The sequence below is a fragment of the Microcaecilia unicolor genome, chromosome 4, assembly GCF_901765095.1.
Source record: "Microcaecilia unicolor chromosome 4, aMicUni1.1, whole genome shotgun sequence".
Taxonomy (NCBI): Eukaryota; Metazoa; Chordata; class Amphibia; order Gymnophiona; family Siphonopidae; genus Microcaecilia; species Microcaecilia unicolor.
Window position 1 is genome coordinate 43,538,839 of NC_044034.1, and position 20,950 is coordinate 43,559,788.

The 20,950-nt window shown below is 42.7% G+C and overlaps 1 long non-coding RNA gene across 2 annotated transcripts in view; it reads right to left on the reverse strand.

Annotated features, from left to right (window-relative positions):
- LOC115467855 overlaps nt 1-12,952 on the reverse strand; it is a 68,841-nt gene extending 55,889 nt beyond the window's left edge. Inside the window, exons 1-2 of one of the 2 annotated variants that reach the window (XR_003941772.1) lie at nt 12,860-12,952; nt 6,952-7,050 (exon numbers count right to left, since the gene is read on the reverse strand). This is a non-coding gene — a long non-coding RNA (uncharacterized LOC115467855). Of the gene's footprint in view, nt 1-6,951; nt 7,051-12,440; nt 12,466-12,859 lie in introns of those variants that run through there. The other variant, XR_003941773.1, reaches the window with a different exon arrangement.
- Between the last annotated feature and the right edge of the window lie 7,998 nt (nt 12,953-20,950).

A 20,950-nucleotide genomic window follows, 5' to 3' on the forward strand; every position in this document is an offset into this window, starting at 1 on the left:
TCAAATCTGGCAAACACCGTGCCAATCGTTCTGCCAGTATTTTAGATAATATTTTTATCTCCACATTTAGTAGAGAAATTGGCCTATATGATTCTGGTCTTTCTGGGGATTTGCCTGCTTTCGGAATTAACGTTATAAGAGCTGAGTTAGCATACAACGGTAATCTACCCTCTTCCACCACCTCTTCAAAATAACTAAGCAGGTTAATTAGAGCCCGAGGGGGCAACATCTTATAATATTCCCCGGAAAACCCATCTGGACCGGGGGCCGATCGCAATTTCAGTGTTTTCACTACCTTTTGCAGTTCTCCCAATGTCACTGGCGCATTTAACTGCTCTAAGTGATTAGAGTGCATTTGTGGTAATTTCGTCTCCCGGAGGTATACCGACAATGCCTTCCCCGAGGGCTCCCCTTGATTTTTGTATAACGTGGCGAAATATGTAGTAAAGATCTGACCTATCTGGTGATAATCATTGGTCAACTCACCGTTCCCATCTCTAAGTGTGGGCACTGTTCTAAGCCCTCCCCCATTCTTTATTACTCTTGCAAGCAAGCGTCCCGCCCGGTTTCCATATCTATGTAGTTTATATTTGTAAAATAATGCCGATCTCAATTCTAGTTCATGTAGCAAGGTATTGAGAGCTATCTGCACTGCTTTTAAATTTTCTAAATTAACTTTCGTCGGCCTGCACGTGTATACATTTTGTGCTCTTTTTAATCTGGATTCTAGCAACAGTATCCCGGCCGCTCTACATTTATTACGTTTACTGCAAAATGCAATAATGTCCCCTCTTAGGACTGCTTTAGAGGCCGACCAGAACAAAACGGGTTCTTCCCGGGCATGCCCATCATTGTTTTTGCTATACTCTGCCCATCTATGGGTAAGATATTTTAAAAATTTGGGGTCTGAAAATAAATATGCTGGGAATCTCCAACCTCTTCCTTTCCCTACGTCCCCTTGCAGTTCCAAATCTACCCACACCGGTGAGTGGTCTGACACAGCTTCTGGGCCTATGTCAGCTGTTATTACTTGTGGAAACATTGCTCTGTCAATTAGTATATAATCCAACCTGGACTGTGTCCCATGAGCCCTTGATCTGTGTGTAAATTCACGTTCTGTCGGGTGCAACGCTCTCCAGGTATCTATTAAATTTAGCTCTCTAGCAAATAGTGTCATTTCTCTAGCCCTTTTCCCCTGGTAATGGGGCGAGAGATTATTTGAACAGTCCAGTCTTGGACTATGCACCAGATTGAAGTCTCCTACTACTACCAACTTTTGTTTACCTTTAACATTGCATTTACCCACTAGGGATCTAAAGAACTCTGGAGTGTAGACGTTGGGGCCATACAGAACTACTAGAATGATCTCTAATCCTGGCATCCATATTTTCACTATCATGTATCTTCCCTCGTTCCCTATGGCTACTTGCGTCGCTTTATAAACCAGCCCTTTACGGAAGAGGACTGCTATCCCTCCTTTCTTCCCTCTTGCTGGGACGGAATACACTTCTCCTACCCACTGTCTTTTCAATTTATCGTGTTCTATGTCTGATAAATGTGTCTCTTATAAATCAGATATAGCGTGCTTACATCTCTTCAGGGCCGTCAGAATTTTTGCTCTTTTTATTGGGGAGTTAACCCCCCCAACATTCCATGTTGTTATTCTAACAGGCATCTACCCCTCAGTTCTTCTATTACCACTGCTAATAACCTAGTTGTCTCCCCCCCTCCAAACCTTGTTCCCACCTGTCTGGTGTAAGCTAGCTTTGGTTGTGTATTTATTAGGAGTTTCTCTTGTTCTTGACGTGTCCCATTTTTCAAATGACAATGCCCCTTGTCTTTAACTTCTCTAATTCCCCTCCCTCCCCCCCCCCCCTTTCCCTCCCACCCTTCCCACCTTCCTCTCTCGTTCCCGGACCCAGCTGTACCCTTTCTCCATCCTCTGGTACCCCAGAAGATCAAGTAGTGAGACCTCGAGCACATGGGACCCCCGCCCTTTTACTTGGCTTGACCCGTATGATATAAACAACTTCAATTATAACTATCCTGCTTACAGCATTACCTTCTTTACTTTCTTTCGATCAGGCCCGCTTCCAACACTGCCTCTTTTGCTTCTGCCACTTCTTTAAACGTTTGCCATTGTCCTTGTATTAAGACTCTTAAGGTAGCTGGAAATTGCAATGTAAACTTCACCTCTTTCTGGGCTAACTCAGAGCAGAGTGGATGAAATTTTTTCCTCTGTGATTGTACTTCAGCTGAAAAATCTTGGAATATTAACACTTTCTGCCCTTCATGCACTAGGGAATCTCTGCGTGCTCGAAAGCCTTGCATAATTTCCATTTTATGGCGGTAATTAAAGATCTTGGCCATTACCACTCTCGGCCGCGTCTTGCCCTCTTGTTTACGGCCTACTCGATGTGCTCTTTCTATTACTAGCGGGCCTGTAGCGTCTGAGATCGCCAGTTCCTTGCTTAGCCAATTTTCAAGCCAAGGCGTTAGGTTCCTTTCCGGAATGTTTTCAGATAGTCCTACTACCCGTATGTTATTCCGGCGTGAGCGGTTTTCAAGATCTTCTAATTTTTCATGGCAGCCTTTTAATTGCTGTGTTAGAGCCGCTATGTCCGGGCCATAACCTCTCCCTTCGTCCTCCAGAGCCGACATGCGTGCCTCCAGATCTCCCACTCTCGTCCCTATGCCATCCATTCGCGTGGCTAAGCTTTCTAATTTGTGTTCCATCGCTTCCCACTTTGGCTCCCATGCGTTTGTCACCGCCTTGGTAAGTTGTGCAAGCTGTACCTCTGTAAACTCTCCAGGCGATTTGTCTGTTTCATCCGCCATTTTGGATTCTGAGTCGTTCAATTTAAGTTTTTCTTTTTTCCCGGACCGCTGTGCCATTGTTCCGGCTGTTTTCCGCAAGTATTTGTCCATAAACTAGGGCAGTCTTAGTCGAAGGGTCTTCGCCAAAATTTCTGTTGATTCACTGCACTTTTGATTCGATTTCGGGCGGGGAGTCTCAGAGCTTCAGCAACACGTTGCTACTCAGCTCATGCCCTCGCGTGGTCTCCTCCTTCTTTACAACTTTAATCTTTCCTTGCAAACGCATGTCTTTGGCTCCTAGACTCACATGAGTAAATCAGATTCCAGCAGAATCATGTCCCCTACCGACTGTCAACGTCTTTTATTAAAACTAATCTACATTCTCTGCTGCGATCTGAGAGACTAAGCCTTTTCCCCAAAGGTTTGCTTCCAAACTCTTTCTCCGTCACACACAATGGGAGTTTTAATAACCCAAAGTCAATATTTACTCCGCGCCATTTGCACACAGATAGCATCGCAAAAGAACGCCCCCACTGTGCATCTGGTCTTTTAGCCACTGACGTTTAGGACATATACAGTTAAGCCAGAATATGTGATTAATATTAAACATGCCTTGCAGATCCAGTGATATACACATTTACTTTAAAAAGAGAAAGCAAAGGGGAAAGCCAAGATGGTGTCAGAAGCAGGTGCACGAGTGATAGCTCTTCTGGAAGCTGAGGACGATGAGCCATCCAAGTATTTCAGTATGGGTAAAAGGAAAACTATGCAGGGTGCTCAACCCTTCTGCTCCCACTCAGCCCTCCCCCCTCCCTTTGGCCAGCCTATCTTGGCGGTTTTGGTCTTACTCCAACTGGGAAGATCCTGGTAGGCCAGGGTGGTAATGGGATGTTGCTGAGCTCCGATGTGTGAACTGCTCCACTGCTGAGGTGGTGAGGCTGGACTCAGGAGTATGTGTGTGTAGTCAATTCCAAAGTCTGCTACAGAGGACGCCTCTTCAGTGGGTACTATTTTAATGAGCCCACAGTCTGTAAGGTTTAATGTTTCTGAACAGAGGGGACCCCTTTGTGCTCTGAAGCATGTCTCGGCAGTTGTTACCTTGGAATGCGATTAAATATTTGGACGCTTCCTTTCATTCTTTGGCCAATAAAGTTAAAGAAAATATGGCTAAACTTTCAGAATTGTGGAAGACCAGGCTCTGGGTTATTCTCAGTAAGAAGGGAAACTGTTTCACTTTGAGGAACATTTGGACGAGTTGCAACTATTAACTGCTACTCAAGTTCGTGATAAAGGGCATACAAATTGGAATATTTGGAGAAGCAGACCAGAAAAACAACAAAGATTCCTCAATTTTCCAAACATCTCCACTGATGACACCTATTGGTTTGGTACACTGAAGGCGGTTCTTAAGTTTCCAGCTGTCAATTTAGCTTTTTGAAGGTAAGGTCTCCAGAACCTGACATGGCACTGAAGGTTAGATCTCACCAACAACCTTATATAGAGGCATCATCTGTTTGGGTTTTTTTTTTACCTCATTTTATGAAAATTAGATGTGCTTATGCTGGCTGTTAGTCTGCAAAGCTGACATCACAGGCAGGAGGTATCGTAGGGCAGGCGAACAAAATCAGAATGGAGGTCTTGATAGGAGACCCAATAGCAGAACCAAGCAGCAGAAGTGGAGGGAGTTCTCAGACCCCAACAGATGAAGACAGAGCAGTCAGCCGTTGGAACAGGGCTGTGGAGTCGGAGTCATGAATTGAAGCAATTTTGGGTGGAGCTGGAGTGGGAAAAAAATGTACCAACTCCGACTCTAGCTTCAAAAAAACAAACAAACAAACAAAAAAAAAAAACTTACATTATAATATACACTAAATTTAACGAAATCTTTTAATCATTTGTTATCTTGGGTAATCATATTAGATATTATTAATGAGTCAGTTTTATTTTTCATCTATAGGATTATATTTATATCGTTTTGTATGTGTTGATTTATTAAAGACATCTTATTCATAATCAGCTATACATCATAAGGTCAGTAGATAAAGTAAAACACACTACATAGGTTTATTTTAATCATTATTTTTAATATACAACACTTGTCTTGGTTTCATTTAAATTTACATTGTTTTAATGAGTTCATTTGATTTCATTGTTTTATATCACACATTTTTTAATATATTTATCTATAGATATTTCATTTTTTGATATATATATATATATATGTATATTATTCACATTTATAAATATGTATGATTTATAGGTGGATTTTATATAATTGATGTTACAATGATTTATTATATATATGTTATATATATACAGATTGATTGATTATCTATATGTGACATCTCTTATTATGTATTTTTAAATATATGTATATAATTGTTATGTTATCTTTATACATTTCTCATGTAATTTTATGTTGTATGTCCTTTTACAATTTTATGTCTCATGTTTATTTTTATTTTTTATTTGTATGTTTTGACAACTGTATATTTTGTAGACTCCTGAAGAAGGCGCTTGCGCGCCGAAACACGGTTGCTGTGTTGAGTCGTTTTTTACAATAAAGACTTTATTTCCATCATTACGTCTCCTCCGGTATTTGAGAAGAGCCAATCTTCCTACTTTTTGCTTCCTGGAAAAACCAGGACTTTATTAAGTTATTTTGGATCATCTAGGTAACAAAAACAGGGAGGAAAGTCTTTAAAAAAAATATATGTCTGGACTTTCTTTTAGGTGTTCTTTCTTTGACAAGTTTAAGCAGAAACCTATGTTTTCTGTTCACATCTTATTTATCCACCTATCTGCAAGTCTGTGGGCTGCTGCAAGGGGCAGATAACAGCTGAACCATGGTTCCAGAATTATGCAGAAAACCACCACTGGTAATAATGAGGAGCTGCTTTACTAGACTATACAACTTTACAGACATGCAGGGCCCGACTAATTCTTTGGAGGGTCCTAGGCAAACAAACATGATGCCCCCCCCCCCCCCATTATTAATATAAATATATTTTAAAATTTCCCAAAATGGGCCCCCATACGGCTCTGACTGCAGAAGAAAATCACCAGAGAAGAAAGCAGCACCTCTTGCTGACTGGATGACTATGAGAATAAAGACCTCTGGGCACTGATGACAGCAAACTACTCTAATATACACATACTTCACCTTTCTACCTGCAGCTAGCCGACGTCCCAGGGCAAAATGCGCCTTGGGAGCCACTGAATTAGCAAATCTGAAAGGGCCCCCTGCTAAACATTTGGGCCCTAGGCATGTGCCTAGTTTGCTTATGCCTTAATCCTGCTCTGCAGACTTGTGAAAGGAAAGGAAAAGGGGACGGGACTTGATATACCGCCTTTCTGTGGTTACAATCAAAGTGGGTTACATAAGTACTTATTTTGTACCTGGGACAACGAAGGGTTAAGTGACTTGCCCAGAGTCGCAGGGAGCTGCAGTGGGAATCGAACCCAGTTCACCAGGATCAAATCCCGCTGCACCAACCACTAGGCTGATCTTGTTACACCTATTTCACACAAAACACAGTGTGAGAATTTGTGCTTGTCAGTAAATGCTAAATGAAAGTGTGTATCGTAGGGAAACACAGCAGCTGTTTCACTGCAAGATCTGTCACATGTCCAGCAGATACAGAATGGAAGAGCTGCAAATTACAAGGTAAATTACTTACTAAAAAAAACACGCATGGCAATGGCAAGACAAAGCTCACATCCGCAAAAGGAAATAGCCTCAAGTCCATAAAGCCTCAATAAGACAAGACAACTCTACTTTTCCCATTAAAACCAATAAAATAAATCCCAAAAGGGAAGGCATGCACTTCACTTCATGTCATCATTAGTCAACTACTATTTTTGGCAAGAAGCACCGATTCAAGAATCAGAGCTCAGGATTCCTATTCCATGTTTTCGCTTACGTTAACGGTGTATGCAAGGGATTTTAATATGTGGTGTTCTGTACTGTCAGATGCTTTACTGTGCAGACATCTAAGTAGACATCATTCTTGCTACATGTGATGTCCTCAAACACATCCAAATGTCATGGATGTGCATGGCTTGTGTCATGCTTCTCTGAAAAAGGAATCGACTGTTACAGGAATACAGGTAAATCACTGTAATGTACCATACCTTCTTACTGTGCTCACCCGAATCAGCAAACCTGCAGATAAGTGCACATCAGGGAAGCTCAAAGACTTTGGATTTTCCGTCAAACATTTATTCCGCCCCCTACAAAAATAAGTAGACAAGTTTATAAATGATCCTCTTACACAGATTGATATAGCCCCTGCCTGCTAAGAGGACTCGTACCTGGGGACAGAGAAATGCCTAGGGCAGTAGTTTTCAACCCAGTCCTCAAGGACAGTTGGCCAGTCGGCTACAGAGGCCTAGGGCTCATAGAAAAGAGGGTTCGCCTAAGACAGTGGTGGGCAACTTTTATACACAGAGGGCCAAATGAATTTCAGCAGTATCCTTTGAGGGCCAAAACATTACATAATGTTGGATCCAGATACGTAAAGACCTTCTGTGATAAATAAAGTAAAACCTTAATTAAAAATGATAGACACAAACTGCTAGAGTGGCTATTCTTAAAATATTTGTGAAACACAGTATTTAAAATTGCCAAAATTCTGGTTAATGACCTTTTCTGTGGGTACTTCCCATGGTCTCATGGGCTGCAGGCTGCCCTCCCCTGATCTAAGGGAAGAGGGCTTGTGTTGGAGTAGCCTTACTGCAGATCCTGGAACAGTGTTTCAAGGAGTCAAAAGGAGGAGACAAGTCTGGCTAAATGCATGCTAGCTACAGATAGTATAGAGGTCTGCTGCTGCAAGTTGACTGGATGCTTAGGGTTGGCTACCACTGGTCACTAATGAGCAATGTTCAACGCTGAGCTGGAACAAGCACCAAGATATCTCAGAATTCTACAGATTTGATTTGCCCTTTTTTTTTTTTTTTAACTCTAGATAAAATTTCACAAACTGTTCATTAGACAACTCTCTTGCAAGAGAAATAATGTGTTTTGGCCCCAAATTAGAAAAATTCATTCAATCCACTGCATCCTATTTAGAAAACAAACAAAAAAAAAAAACGGAGGGAACACAGCAACGAAAAAATGCAGAATATAATAAGAAAGAAAATGCCAAAAATAAAACCACACAGAAGAAAGACTTCAATTAAAGGTGAACCCAAACATATGCAGACTCTAAACTCTGTAACGAACCTAAAAAAACTTTCAAGCGTTATTTAGGACAAGTCTATTGTCTACAAATTGTTGTTGCTGTCCCAGCTCATAAAACAAGTATTATTTATTCCCTTAGAATTTCAAACACACAGAAAACACAACACAAAGGTTACCCCCCCCCCCCCCAGAAAACTGTTTCTAAGCAAAAAAAAAAAAAAAAAAAAAAGTCCTTCAGCTTTTCCCCGCAGAGGACTAGAAATGTAAGAAAACACCAAAATAGCAGAACCCCGGAAATCAATATTCCTAATTATAAATGATCTAGATATGGGAATAACTAGCAAAGGTAATTAAATTGGCCGACGACACAAAGTTATTCAAAATCTATCCCTATATGTAACTTCGTAAATTTATGTGTTTTGAAAATGAGCACCTAAGTGAATTGCTGAGATTCACAAGGCATTGCGGGGGTGGGGGAAATAACTCATACTTTAAATCACCTGATTAATCATGATTAAAATTTTAATCGAAATGCAGCCCTAGTAAAAACTGTTGTAGTGGAGATAATTGTTTTAATTTGTTAGTTTATGCTCTTTTTTTAATTATATCATCCAAACTAGGAGACTTGATACTAATCCAAATGATCACAGCAAGGGACTCCCATTCAATACCTAGGGATAAGGCTGCCCTTGGTACGAATACGGCAGTTAAACTAATCTATAGAGCACAGATTATATCATGTTACCCCGTTTCTGAAGGATCAGCACTGGCTACCCTGTTATTTGCCCCCCCACTGACTATTCCAAACTCTCTTGCCTGTTCACTGGGATCATCAAACATCAATTTGCTGTTGGTCCCTTCCTCTACCAGGATCTGGTTGGATAGTTCTTGTGCTACTGCTTTTTCCTGTTTTACTCCAACTGTATGGAATTCCCTGGCAATAGCAGTCTGGTCTGAACCCTCCAAGCAAAAATTCAGACCAAAAGACCTGGCTTTTTGTGCAGGCCTTTAACTAACTTCCATGATGTTAGCAGGTCTCCCCCTGCTCCTCTCCTGTCTCTTCTACCCACTTCTTTACCTTTCGTTCAGCAGCTGTGTGTTCAACAGTCTGAGGCATTTGTTGTTGTACAGCGCTGCGTACGTCTAGTAGTGCTTTAGAAATGATAAGTAGTAGTAGTAGTGTTCATTTCCTCTTTTTCTGCTCTCCTCTTTTTTTAATGTCAATATTGTCTTTCTGATCCTGCACTCACTCTGACTTACAAACCGCTTCGAAGCGATTGTGATGTACTGGTATATCAAGCTGGAGTGGAGGAGTGGCCTAGTGGTTAGGGTGGTGGACTTTGGTCCTGGGGAACTGAGTTCAATTCCCACTTCAGGCACAGGCAGCTCTTTGTGACTCTGGGCAAGTCACTTAACCCTCTATTGCCCCATGTAAGCCGCATTGAGCCTGCCATGAGTGGGAAAGCGCGGGGTACAAATGTAAAAAATAAAATAGATACTATTGGAGATTCTACATGGAATGTTGCTATTCCACTAGCAACATTCCATGTTGAAGGCCGCGCAGGCTTCTGTTTCTCTGAGTCTGACGTCCTGCACGTATGTGCAGGACGTTCAGAGAAACAGAAGCCTGCGCGGCCACATTGATGATCTGCAAGGGCCGACTTCTACATGGAATGCTGCTAGTGGAATAGCAACATTCCATGTGAAATCTCAAATAGTAGCAACAGTGGAGGAGTGGCCTAGTGGTTAGGGTGGTGGACTTTGGTCCTGGGAACTGAGTTCGATTCCCACTTCAGGCACAGGCAGCTCCTTGTGACGCTGGGCAAGTCACTTAACCCTCCATTGCCCCATGTAAGCCGCATTGAGCCTGCCATGAGTGGGAAAGCGTGGGGTACAAATGTAACAAAAAAAAGCTCTGGAAAGATAAATAAATTCTTCATTGGAGAGGATTTGCTGGACTTTTTGGAAAACGTTTTCACGTAGGGGTCCTTTTACCAAGACGGGCTAAAAGTGCAGTGGTAAACTGGCCGCCTCACCATACTTTTTTTGTAATGGCCACACACTAATTTCCCCATTACAGTGGGAGCTCTTACAGCCACCTATTTAGAGATCTCTCTCTTGAGCTTTACTGCCAGAAAGTTGTAGTCCGCGTAAGATTATGTACCTGGTGCTTTCACAGCTCTCCCCCCCCCCATGCTTCCCCTCTGGAAAGGAAACCCACAGGAAGAAGGGACGGGACTGTGTAGCACCCAGACTCACGGCCCCACCACATGTCCTTGCTGGTAACAAGTCAAAATAAATGTGCCCGACATCTTCACTAGCTGCCAATCAAGCAAAAGAGACATAATGGGAGGAGAAAGCAACCTGGGTTTTCTTGTAGTTGTTGAGGACTGGCTATTCACGTTTCCCATAGCAAATGAGCAGCAAGCATGCTAGAGCCAGGCAGGACCTGTTGCTTCTGAATTTAGAATGATTATTACCATTAATCCCCAGCCCTTCAAATACGCAACCACTTGCTATTAAGGACACATTTTCAGTAGTTTGCCTGAAACTGGCATCAGACTAACGGGTCTACGGTTTCCTGATTCTGAACTAGAGCTCTTAACTACATCTGAAAACGTCTGCTTTTTTTTTTGTTTTAAACAGAACTTTTAACCCTGTTGCCTTGGGCAGTTTTATTACATTACATGTTTTTCTCCCCAACAGTGGCGAGGAAAGGCATTGCGCTTCCACCCTTAACTGTGCAGGTCACCTGTCTCACCCGAAAGCCCAGAAAGGAACCAACCTCAATACTTACATTTGAGTCTTTGGGAAAAAGACTACTACTACTACTGTTTAACATTTCTATAGTGCTACAAGGCACACGCAGCGCTGTACACCAAACATAAAAAAAAGACAGTCCCTGCTCAGAGAGCTTACAATCTAGAAAGACAAGTAAACAGACAGAACAATTAAGGGTAAGGGAATAAATAGGTGTTCCAGACAACATGTGGCACCCGGGCTGTGCGCTTCAGCTTTCCCAGAGTAAAAACAATCTGCTATTAATTCGCACATCTTTTTAAAATTTGTATAATTTGTAGTGTCATCGTGAACTGCTGAGGGCAATTCTCTGTTTTCAAGTTCCAGTGCCGCAGGTACAAAAGAAGTACCTGTATATAATATGGAAACCGCTTTGATTGTAACCATAGAAAGGCAGTATTATCAAATCCCACCCCCTTTCCCTTGAAACACTGAGACACACACAGAGGGATTTTCTCACAGCTACACAACAAAGGTAGAAATGCCATTGCACATCAAGGCACTTGTGTACTACTATCATTACTTACTTCTATAGTGCCACTAGATATACGCAACACTGTACACAAACACAATCTATTCAAGACAAACAGGGATTAGGGAGTTACTTTATTATGAAATGATTAAAACAATATGGATATTGATCTGGTGACTAAGGGGTTAAGAATGAACAGCAACATGTCTTATGATCTACTTGAGCAGATCCCCACTTATCCTTGCCTCCCTTGACATAGCTGCCAGTACATTTTTTTTTTTGGGGGGTGCTCTATGGTAGTGAATGGGTCCAACCAAATTTCATTCATATCACTCCACAGGTGCATCTCTGACATACCAGGAGATGGGACTATCCCTAAATTTGCAGAAGTGAACACATAGCTTTATTCCCACAATAAAGTGTGAACGCAGAGAGAAGAAATGGCCTACTGGTTAAAGCAAGAGTCAGAGAACAGGGAAACCAGGGTTCAATCCAGCTTCTGCAACTGAAAACTTTCCCATTGCTTCAGACACCCCCACTAGGAACTATCATACATCCAGTGGTCCTATTAGTGTAACTTTTCATCTTTGCTCCAATATGCTTATACAGACATACAACCCTGTCACTTTAAACAAAAACTGATAGTCATTTCAAAACTCAAATCACTGCAACATTCCCCTTGTAACAGAGTCTCTCCTAACCTCTGTGTATAGAACGATGTACAGTACAGTAAGTCATGTTGTCCCAAGTAGCCTCATGCATGAGCACAAGCCAGGAAGTAAAATTAAGCTGTGACTGATGGGATTTGCTGATCCCCTAAAGAAGTCCTTTAGGAAGGGACACAGTACCGTTTTCTACAGCCAGAAGTGTCAATTTCACTGTTAAGTTACTACAGCCTGGGACATATTTTATTACCACGTGTCTAATATCTGGCTCCGAATAAAGAACTTTTTTTTAGTTCCAGCTATCGCTGAGATACAGTGTCCCGAACAAATAATTTGGGGTAGTCTTTTTTGTTTTTTTTTGGTCGGGTCAGCCATGTTGCCGTCATTATGTGAGCAGGAGAGGGGATCAGAGAACCCGGGGGGGAGGGGGGGGGAATCTGCCTGCGTTAAGACATTCTGTAACGGGCACGGGTCGGGTGGTAGCAGATCCAAGCGTGGGACTAACCCAGCACAACATCAGATTCACTTCCGCTCCCTCCAGCGACAGCAGCAAAGAAGGGATGCAAAAGTGAGGGCAGGGATGGAGATCCGCTGTCAGGCTACACTGCGATCTGTTTCACCCGGAGGACCCCGATCCACTTTCAGCTAGTCCAGCTTTGGCAACTCCGTGCAGAGTGCACCAAGTGCAGTCCCTCCCCGGGTAAAGGTAGCAGCATGGGCGCGAGCACCGAGGCAACAGGAGCAGCAACAGCTGCATTCCGAGCCCGCCTCAACTTCCCCGGGATCAGCCCCCTCCCCTCCCCTCCCCTCCACCAAACCCGCAACAGCAACTTCCCCAGGATCGACCAGAACAGCGCAGCAGCAGCAACAACTTCCCCGGATCTGCCTCTATAACCCTGGACCCTGCCTGACCCTGGTGCTCACCACATGCGGGTCGCCGCTGCCTCCTCCTCTCCGGCCCCGGGAGCCTGCGCCCCACTCTCTCGGCTCGTGCTGCCCTTCGCTCCGCCTTTTAGCCAGGCTCCGCCCGCTGCCGCAGCAGCACCTCCCCGATTACGTGGCAGCGGCTGCAGCACCACCTCTGTCGCTACGAGCGCTGACCGCCAGCAGCCCAGCACAACGCCCGGCCGGCCAGCAGCATTCAGCGCCCTCTACTGAGCGGAAGAGGAACGCCCACTGCACTCCGTCCAATGCGGCTGGAGGCTGCTGCGAACGCCGGTTTTGCTCTTAGCTTTCTGCATTTACGTTTCTTAAACAACTCCTGCAAGATGCTAATTGCCATAGGAAACAAAACAAACAAATTCCAGTTTTTTTTCACAGATGTTGGTTGATAATATATTGGGACGCATGCAAAAAGGTCATGCTGGGAAAAGTTAAGCTTTTGCTCTGTTTAATCAGATTTATTTAAGCAGTCGTTGCAGTTCTTTGACGTTTTCCATTTACACGAACTTTGCGCGTGATAGCTAAATTCCTCAAGCTGGCTTGAGTTTACAAGGCACTTTCATCCTCCCCGTCTTATCAGCTCTAACCCTGGGGTCACCTTCGACTCCTCAATCTCCTTCTCTGCACATAGTCAACAGAATGCTAAAACCTGTGTTTCTTTCTCTATAATATCGTCAAAAATGTGTCCTCCTGAGCACACTACCAGAACCCTTATTCATACTCTTATCACCTGTCGCTTAGACTATTGCAACTTGCTTCTTCCAGGTCTCCCACTAAGCCACCTCTCTCCCCTTGGTTTGAATCTGTTCAAAATTCTGCTGGAGGACTTATATTCCACCAGTGTGGTCGCTATGCTGATATTAGCCCTCTCCTCAGGTCACTTCATTGGCTCCCTGTTTCTGCATACAGTTCAAACTCCTCTTAGTGACCTACAAGTGCATTCACTCTGCAGCTCCTCAGTACCTCTCCACTCTTATCTCTCCCTACATTCCTCCCCAGGAGCTCCAATTCAATGGGTAAATCTTTCTTCTGTACCCTTCTCCTCCACTGCTAACTCACTCCTTTCATCTTGCTGCACCATGTGCCTGGAATAGACTTCCTGAGCTGGTAGTCAAGCTCCATTTCCCTTATCTCTTATTTGTCCTGTTTGTCTGACCTAATTAGATTGTAAGCTCTGTCACTGTCTCTTCATGTTCAAGTGTACAGCACTGCGTACATCTAGTAGCACTATAGAAATGATAAGCAGTAGTAGTATTTCTGGCCGTCTTCAAATCTAGGCTAAAAGCTCACCTTTTTGATGTTGCTTTTAACTCCTAACCCTTACTCACTTCTTCAGTACCCATCTTTTATCATTCCCACTTTAGTAATTCCCTTTTCCCTTATTTGTCCTGTTTGTCTGCCCTAGATTGTAAACGCTGTCGAACAGGGACTGTCTCTTCATGTCCAGTGTACAGCGCTGCGTACATCTAGTAGCGCTATAGAAATGATAAGTAGTAGTAGTTTTTAAATCAGTAGAACCAGAAGAGCTACACTCCTGTGTTAGGAGTTTAGAGAAGCAGGGCGGACTTCTACGGTCTGTGTGCCCTGATCGTGACTGAATAGATATGGATGGGCTGGAGTATAAATTTTAAGGGGCTTCGACGTTAGATTCAGAACTTTTAGTACAGGCACAGTGCTGGGCAGACTTTTACGGTCTGATCCCTGAGAAAGGCAGGGACAAATCAAACTCAGGTATACATATAAAGTATTACATACCATGTAAAATTAGTTTATCTTGTTGGGCAGACTGGATGGACCGTTCAGGTCTTTATCTGCCGTCATTTACTATGTTACTATATGTTATATGTAAAAGAAGTGATCGAGAGTTTCCTGCTACCCGTTTTGGGTTTCTGTGGTATACCAACTAAAGTCTGCTGCTGGTATTCACCCTAGTCCTGAAGGAACTCAGCCTGACATTACAGATGCGGCTACTAGTAATCTGTAGAGCCAACTGTTAATATCTTCCCAAGGCAAGACTATGGTTTCATGTGATAAATGCATGCACACTGAATCCCTCATGAAAGAAGTACAAGAACTAAGAGAGGAGGTGGCAAGACATAAGTATTGCCATACTGGGACAGACCAAAGGTCCATCAAGCCCAGCATCCTGACAGTGGCCAATCCAGGTCAAATACCTGGCAAGATCCCAAAAAAGTACAAAACATTTTATACTGCTTATCCCAGAAATAGTGGTTTTTCCCCAAGTCCATTTAAAAATGGTCTATGAACTTTTCCTTTAGGAAGCCGTCCAAACCTTTTTAAAACTCCGCTAAGCTAACCGCCCCTACCACATTCTCTGACAATGAATTCCAGAGTTTAATTACACGTTGAGTGAAGAAATTACTCAACAATTCATTTTGTTCAGTATTCATGGAAGAAAAACCTCAGGCAAGTCAAGGCAAGGATGTTTCACAAAGTTATGTATGGGGATGGTGTAGATACTATTCCATTCATGGAAGAAAGCATGAACAACTTGCAAAAATAATTGTGGACAAATGCATGGGACTCAATGAGATACATCCTAGGATTGTGAGAGAGCTTAAGCAGCTTAGAGAGGTTTTACTGGGCCCCTCTAAAGGATATGTTTAATAGATCCCTTGGAGAAGTACCACAAGATTGGAGAAAGGTTGATGTGGGGAAACCACAAACTGGGGATGGGAAAGATAATGGAAGTGCTACTGAAGAAAAGGACAGTCAAATATCTACAATCCAATAAGTTACAAGATCTGAGACACCATGGCTTTACCAAAGGCAAATCTTGTCAAATCTAATTAATATCTTTGATTGGTTGACCAGAAAACTGGATCAATGGCACATGCTAGATGCTGTCTACTTAGATTTCAGCAAAGCTTTTGATACTGTTCCTCATAGAAGGTTCATAAATAAACTGAGCAGTTGTGGATGGAAACCAAGGAGGTAAAACTGGATCAGAAATTGGTTGACTGATGGGTGGTGGCAAATGGAGTTCACTCGGAGGAAAGAAAGGTAAGTAGCAGAGTGCCTCAGGGATCAATACGGGGGCTGATGCTAATCAATATAGAGTCCTTTTACTAAGGTGGGCTGAAAAATGGCCTGCGGTAGTGTAAGCATGAGTTTTGGGCACGCGCAGATCCATTTTTCAGCACGCCTGCAAAAGATGCCTTTTTAAACATTTTTGCTGAAAATGGCCGTGCGGCAAAATAAAAATTGCCGCACGTCCAGTCTATTTTGGGTCTGAGACTTTACCGCCAGTCAGTGACTTAGCGGTAAGGTCTCTTGCATTAACCGTGCGGTAATCGGCTAGGCACGTCAAGTTGGAGTTACCACCTGATTTTTGCCGCGCATCAGAAAATAAAATATATTTTCAGATGTGCGTAACAAATGAAATTACCGCACAGGCCACGTGGTAGCTGGGCAGTAACTCTGAATTGGCGCGAGATTTAGAAATATTAGGATAAATGAAGAACCGGTAATCTCTGTCAGATGGGAGGTTGGGGGGGGGGGGGATCTTGACTCTTATTGCCTGGGGGCCCAGATCACTGTCAGTCCACCCCCTGCTTGAAAGGTATTAATATACAAACAAATCTTTTTCAGAGATGGGGGGGAAGCAGTAAGAAATAGAGGACATGAATTTGAGATTGCAGGTTGCCTTAGGAGTAACCTCAGGAAATTCTTTTTCACATTAGAGAGTGGTGGATGCCTAGAATATTCCTCCAGGGAAGGTGGTGGGGACAAAAACAGTGACGGAATTCATAACTGCATGGAATAGCTCACCACAGAGGATCTCTATATGGAAAGAGTATGGAAACAAAGCATTTTAAACAGGGCGTAGAGGAGTGTAACTTGCATGGAGTGGCGGGCACAATTCTGGCCACCTTGTTGGGCAGACTGAGTGGACCATACAGGTCTTTATCTGCCCTTTTCAAAAAATTTTAATAATTGTAAGCATGAATTTTAATAATTGTAAGAGGAAGATATTCAAAACGTGGAACCTTGTTGGATGGCACAATTTGTGGCCTTCCCCCCCCTTTTTTGTGGGGTTTGTATAGATACTATTTATTAGTTTTGTGTAATTTTATGGGGCAGTTTTATAAGATGTTCTTTACTATCAGTAATTTTTATGTGTATATGTGTATTTTTCACAGAATGAGATGGCTGGTTAAGGTTCTTGAGAGAAGGTTCTTATGATGTGTTATTTAAGAAATAATAAAGCCGTTGGGCTTAACATAGAACATAGAAACATGATGGCAGATAAGGACCAAATTGCCCATCCAGTCTGCCCCTCCACTAACTCCTTTTCCTAAGGGATCCCACATGTCTGTTCCACACTTTCTTAAATTCTTACACAGTCCTCATCTCCACGACCTCCACCAGGAGACCATTCCACGCATCCACCACCCTTTCCTTAGATTCCTCCTAAGCCTGTTTCCTCTTAACTTCATCCTATGCCCTCTCATTCCAGAGTTTTCCTTCATTTGAAAAAGGCGCACCTCCTGTATATTAACACCACTGAGGTATTTAAATGTCTCTATCATATCCCCTCTCTCCCAGCATTTACATGTTGAGCAGTTCATGAGCCTGTCCCTATATGTTTTATCAAATTACAAAAAATCAGGAAGAACAAATCCAACAAACCAAGTTAAACCATAAACTCACTATAATAAACTTGGGTTCAAAATAATTTATCTTTTTTTATATATGCACTTTAAAAAAATACTATAAAGTGTTTTAAATTGTTTTAAATGTGCTCAGACCATACCGTTTACACCCATTATATCCCCAAGAGGAATATGTGGTGGTGTCACAATGGAACCATCATTGCACATATGATGTTCCACCTCCTAATATTTGTGTATGTACATACAGCTGAGCCCAAGTAGATCTTAATCACCGGTGTATGCGTATATCTATAATACATATGTATAGGTCATAAACTACTCACATTAAATACTGTTAGACTTGAGCTCAAACCTCCGCCCATAAATTATGGTGCATTCCATATTACCATCTGATACATGGATAATAAAACATACAATGCAACTATTCTTACAGCTTTGCTAGATCCTTCCTCATGCCCTCCACAACCTCTGGGGTGTCCACCCTATTACAGAGTTTGGTATCATCCGCAAAGACAAACCTTGCCAGACAGTCCTTCCGCAATATCACTCAGAAAGATGTTAAAAAGTGCATATATAAAAAAGATAAATTATTTTGAACCCAAGCCTATATGTTTTATGACAGAAACCACTTACCAGTTTTGTAGCCGCCCTCTGGACCATCTCCATCCTGTGTATATTTTTATGTAGGTGCGGTCTCCAGAATTGCACACAATATTCTAAATGGGGCCTCACCAGAGACTTATACAAGGGCACTATCACCTCTTTTTTTCTTGCTGGTCATCCCTCTCCTTATGCACCCAAGCATCCTTCTGGCTTTGACCATTGCCTTTTCTACCTGTTTGGCCACCTTAAGGTCGTCAGACACAATTACCCCCAAATCCTGCTCTTCCTTTGTACACAAAAGCACTTCACCCCCGATATTGTACTGTGCCCTTGGATTCTTGTAACCCAAGTACATGACCCTGCATTTCTTAGCATTAAATCTTAGTTGCCAATTACCGGACTATTCTTACAGCTTTGCTAGATCCTTCCTCATGCCCTCCACAACCTCTGGGGTGTCCACCCTATTACAGAGTTTGGTATCATCCGCAAAAAGACAAACCTTGCCAGACAGTCCTTCCGCAATATCACTCAGAAAGATGTTAAAAAGAGCCGGCCCAAGGACCGACCCCTGCGGTACACCACTGATAACATCCCTTTCCTCATAGCAAGCTCTATTTACCACTACCCTTCTCCTCCCATTTAACCAGTTTTTAACCCACTCAGTCACTTTAGGTCCCATACCGAGTGCACTCAGTTTATTAATCAGTCGCCTATGAGAAACCATGTCAAAGGCTTTGCTAAAATCCAAGTACACCACATCTAGCACCCCTCCCACGTCCAACTGTTTGGTCACCCAGTCAAAGAAATCAATCAGATTCATCTGACATGACCTGCCTCGGGTCCTGCAGTCCATTTGATTCAAGAAACCTCATGATCCTCCGCTTTAGAAGCGTTTCCATTAGTTTACTCATCACCGAGGTCAGACTGACAGAGTCTTGTGCAGAGGGACCACATCTGCCCTTCTCCAGTCCTCTGGGACCACTCCAGACTCTAAGGAAGCATTGAAGAGGTCAGACAGCTGAGCCGTCTCTGGAGTTACTATGGGCCTCTTTTACTAAACCGAGTAGGTGTCTACGCGTACCCAATGTACACCAAAATGGACTTACCACCTGACTACCGCGTGGCTCTTGTGTTGATTTCATTTTTGGCATGCAGACGCACGCAGGTCCTTATCGCCCAAATTCTTTACCGCTAGGTTTATGGCTGGCGGTAAGGTCAGAGACCCAAAATGGACGAATGGCAATTTTAATTTTGCTGCTCCTCCATTTTTTGTGGGGCAGGGGGGGAAAAGGCCTTTTTTACAGGTGCACTGAAAAATGATTCTGCACGTGCCCAAAACCTGCACCTACACTACCGCAAGCCACTTTTCAGCGTGCCTTTGTAAAAGGACCCCTGTGTTAACACAACAATGAAAACTAGTTCTTTCATGTATATCTTTTAGTCTCTTCAAATTTTCACTAATCTTTAGAGCTGCTTTGGTTTGTTTTTTTTTTGTTTGTTTTTGGAGGAGCTCCAATCTTGCATCCTTTTTACATTCAAAAGAATTTTAATTCATCAGAGAGCAGAGGATATAAAAACAAAAAAATTCCCAGTATCCTGTTTCCAACAGTGACAAGGTTACAAGTTAATGGCAGGATCCCAAAAAGTAGCTACATTTCATGCTACAGTATTTACCCCCAGGGATAAGCAACGGTTTTCCCCTTGTCTTTCTTTATAACATTCTATTGCCGTTTTTTCTAGGAATTCGTCCAAACCTTTTTTTTTTTTAAACTCAGCTACACTAACTGCTTTTATCACATCCACTAGCAACACGTTCCAAAGCTTAGCTATGCATTAAGTGAAAAATATTTTCTATTTGTTTTAAAAGTACTATTTTGTAAATTCATGGCATGTCTCTAGTCTTTATATTTTTTTGAAAGGGTACACAATCAGTTTGAATATACCTGTTCAACTCCACTCAATATTTTAAAGACATCTATCATATTTCCCCTCAGCTATCTCTTCTCCGTGCTGAAGACCCTTAACTTTATATCACTCATTCTATCCCCTATATTATTTTAGTCACTTTTCTTTTCTAATTCCAATATCCTTTTTGGCTATGTGGTGACCAGAACTGCACACAACACTCAAGGTTCTGGGGTACTTCATTAGGATCACATAATTACTATATGCTTAATTACTATATGGAGGAGTAGCCTAGTGGTTAGTGCAGTGGACTTTGATCCTGGGGAACTGAGTTTGATTCCCACTGCAGCTCCTTGTGACACTGGGCAAGTCACTTAACCCTCCATTGCCCCTGGTACAAAATAAGAACCTGAATATATGTAAACCTCTTTGAATGTAGTTGCAAAAACCTCAGAAAGGCGGTATATCAAGTCCCAGTTCCCTTTCCCTATTTGAGATTCTAGATGGAATGTTGCTACTATTGAGATTCTGTTGCTACTATTTGAGATTCTACATGGAATGTTAATGTTGCTATTCCACTAGCAACATTCCATGTAGAAGCCTGCCCATGTAGATCACCAATGCGGCTGCGCAGGCTTCTGTTTCTGTGAGTCTGACGTCCTGCACGTATGTGCAGGACGTCAGACTCACAGAAACAGAAGCCTGCGCAGCTGCAAGGGCAGGCTTCTACATGGAATGTTGCTAGTGGAGGAGTAGCCTAGTGGTTAGTGCAGTGGACTTTGCTCCTGGGGAACTGAGTTTGATTCCCACTGCAGCTCCTTGTGACTCTGGGCAAGTCACTTAACCCTCCATTGCCCCTGGTACAAAATAAGTACCTGAATATATTATGTAAACCGCTTTGAATGTAGTTGCAAAAACCTCAGAAAGG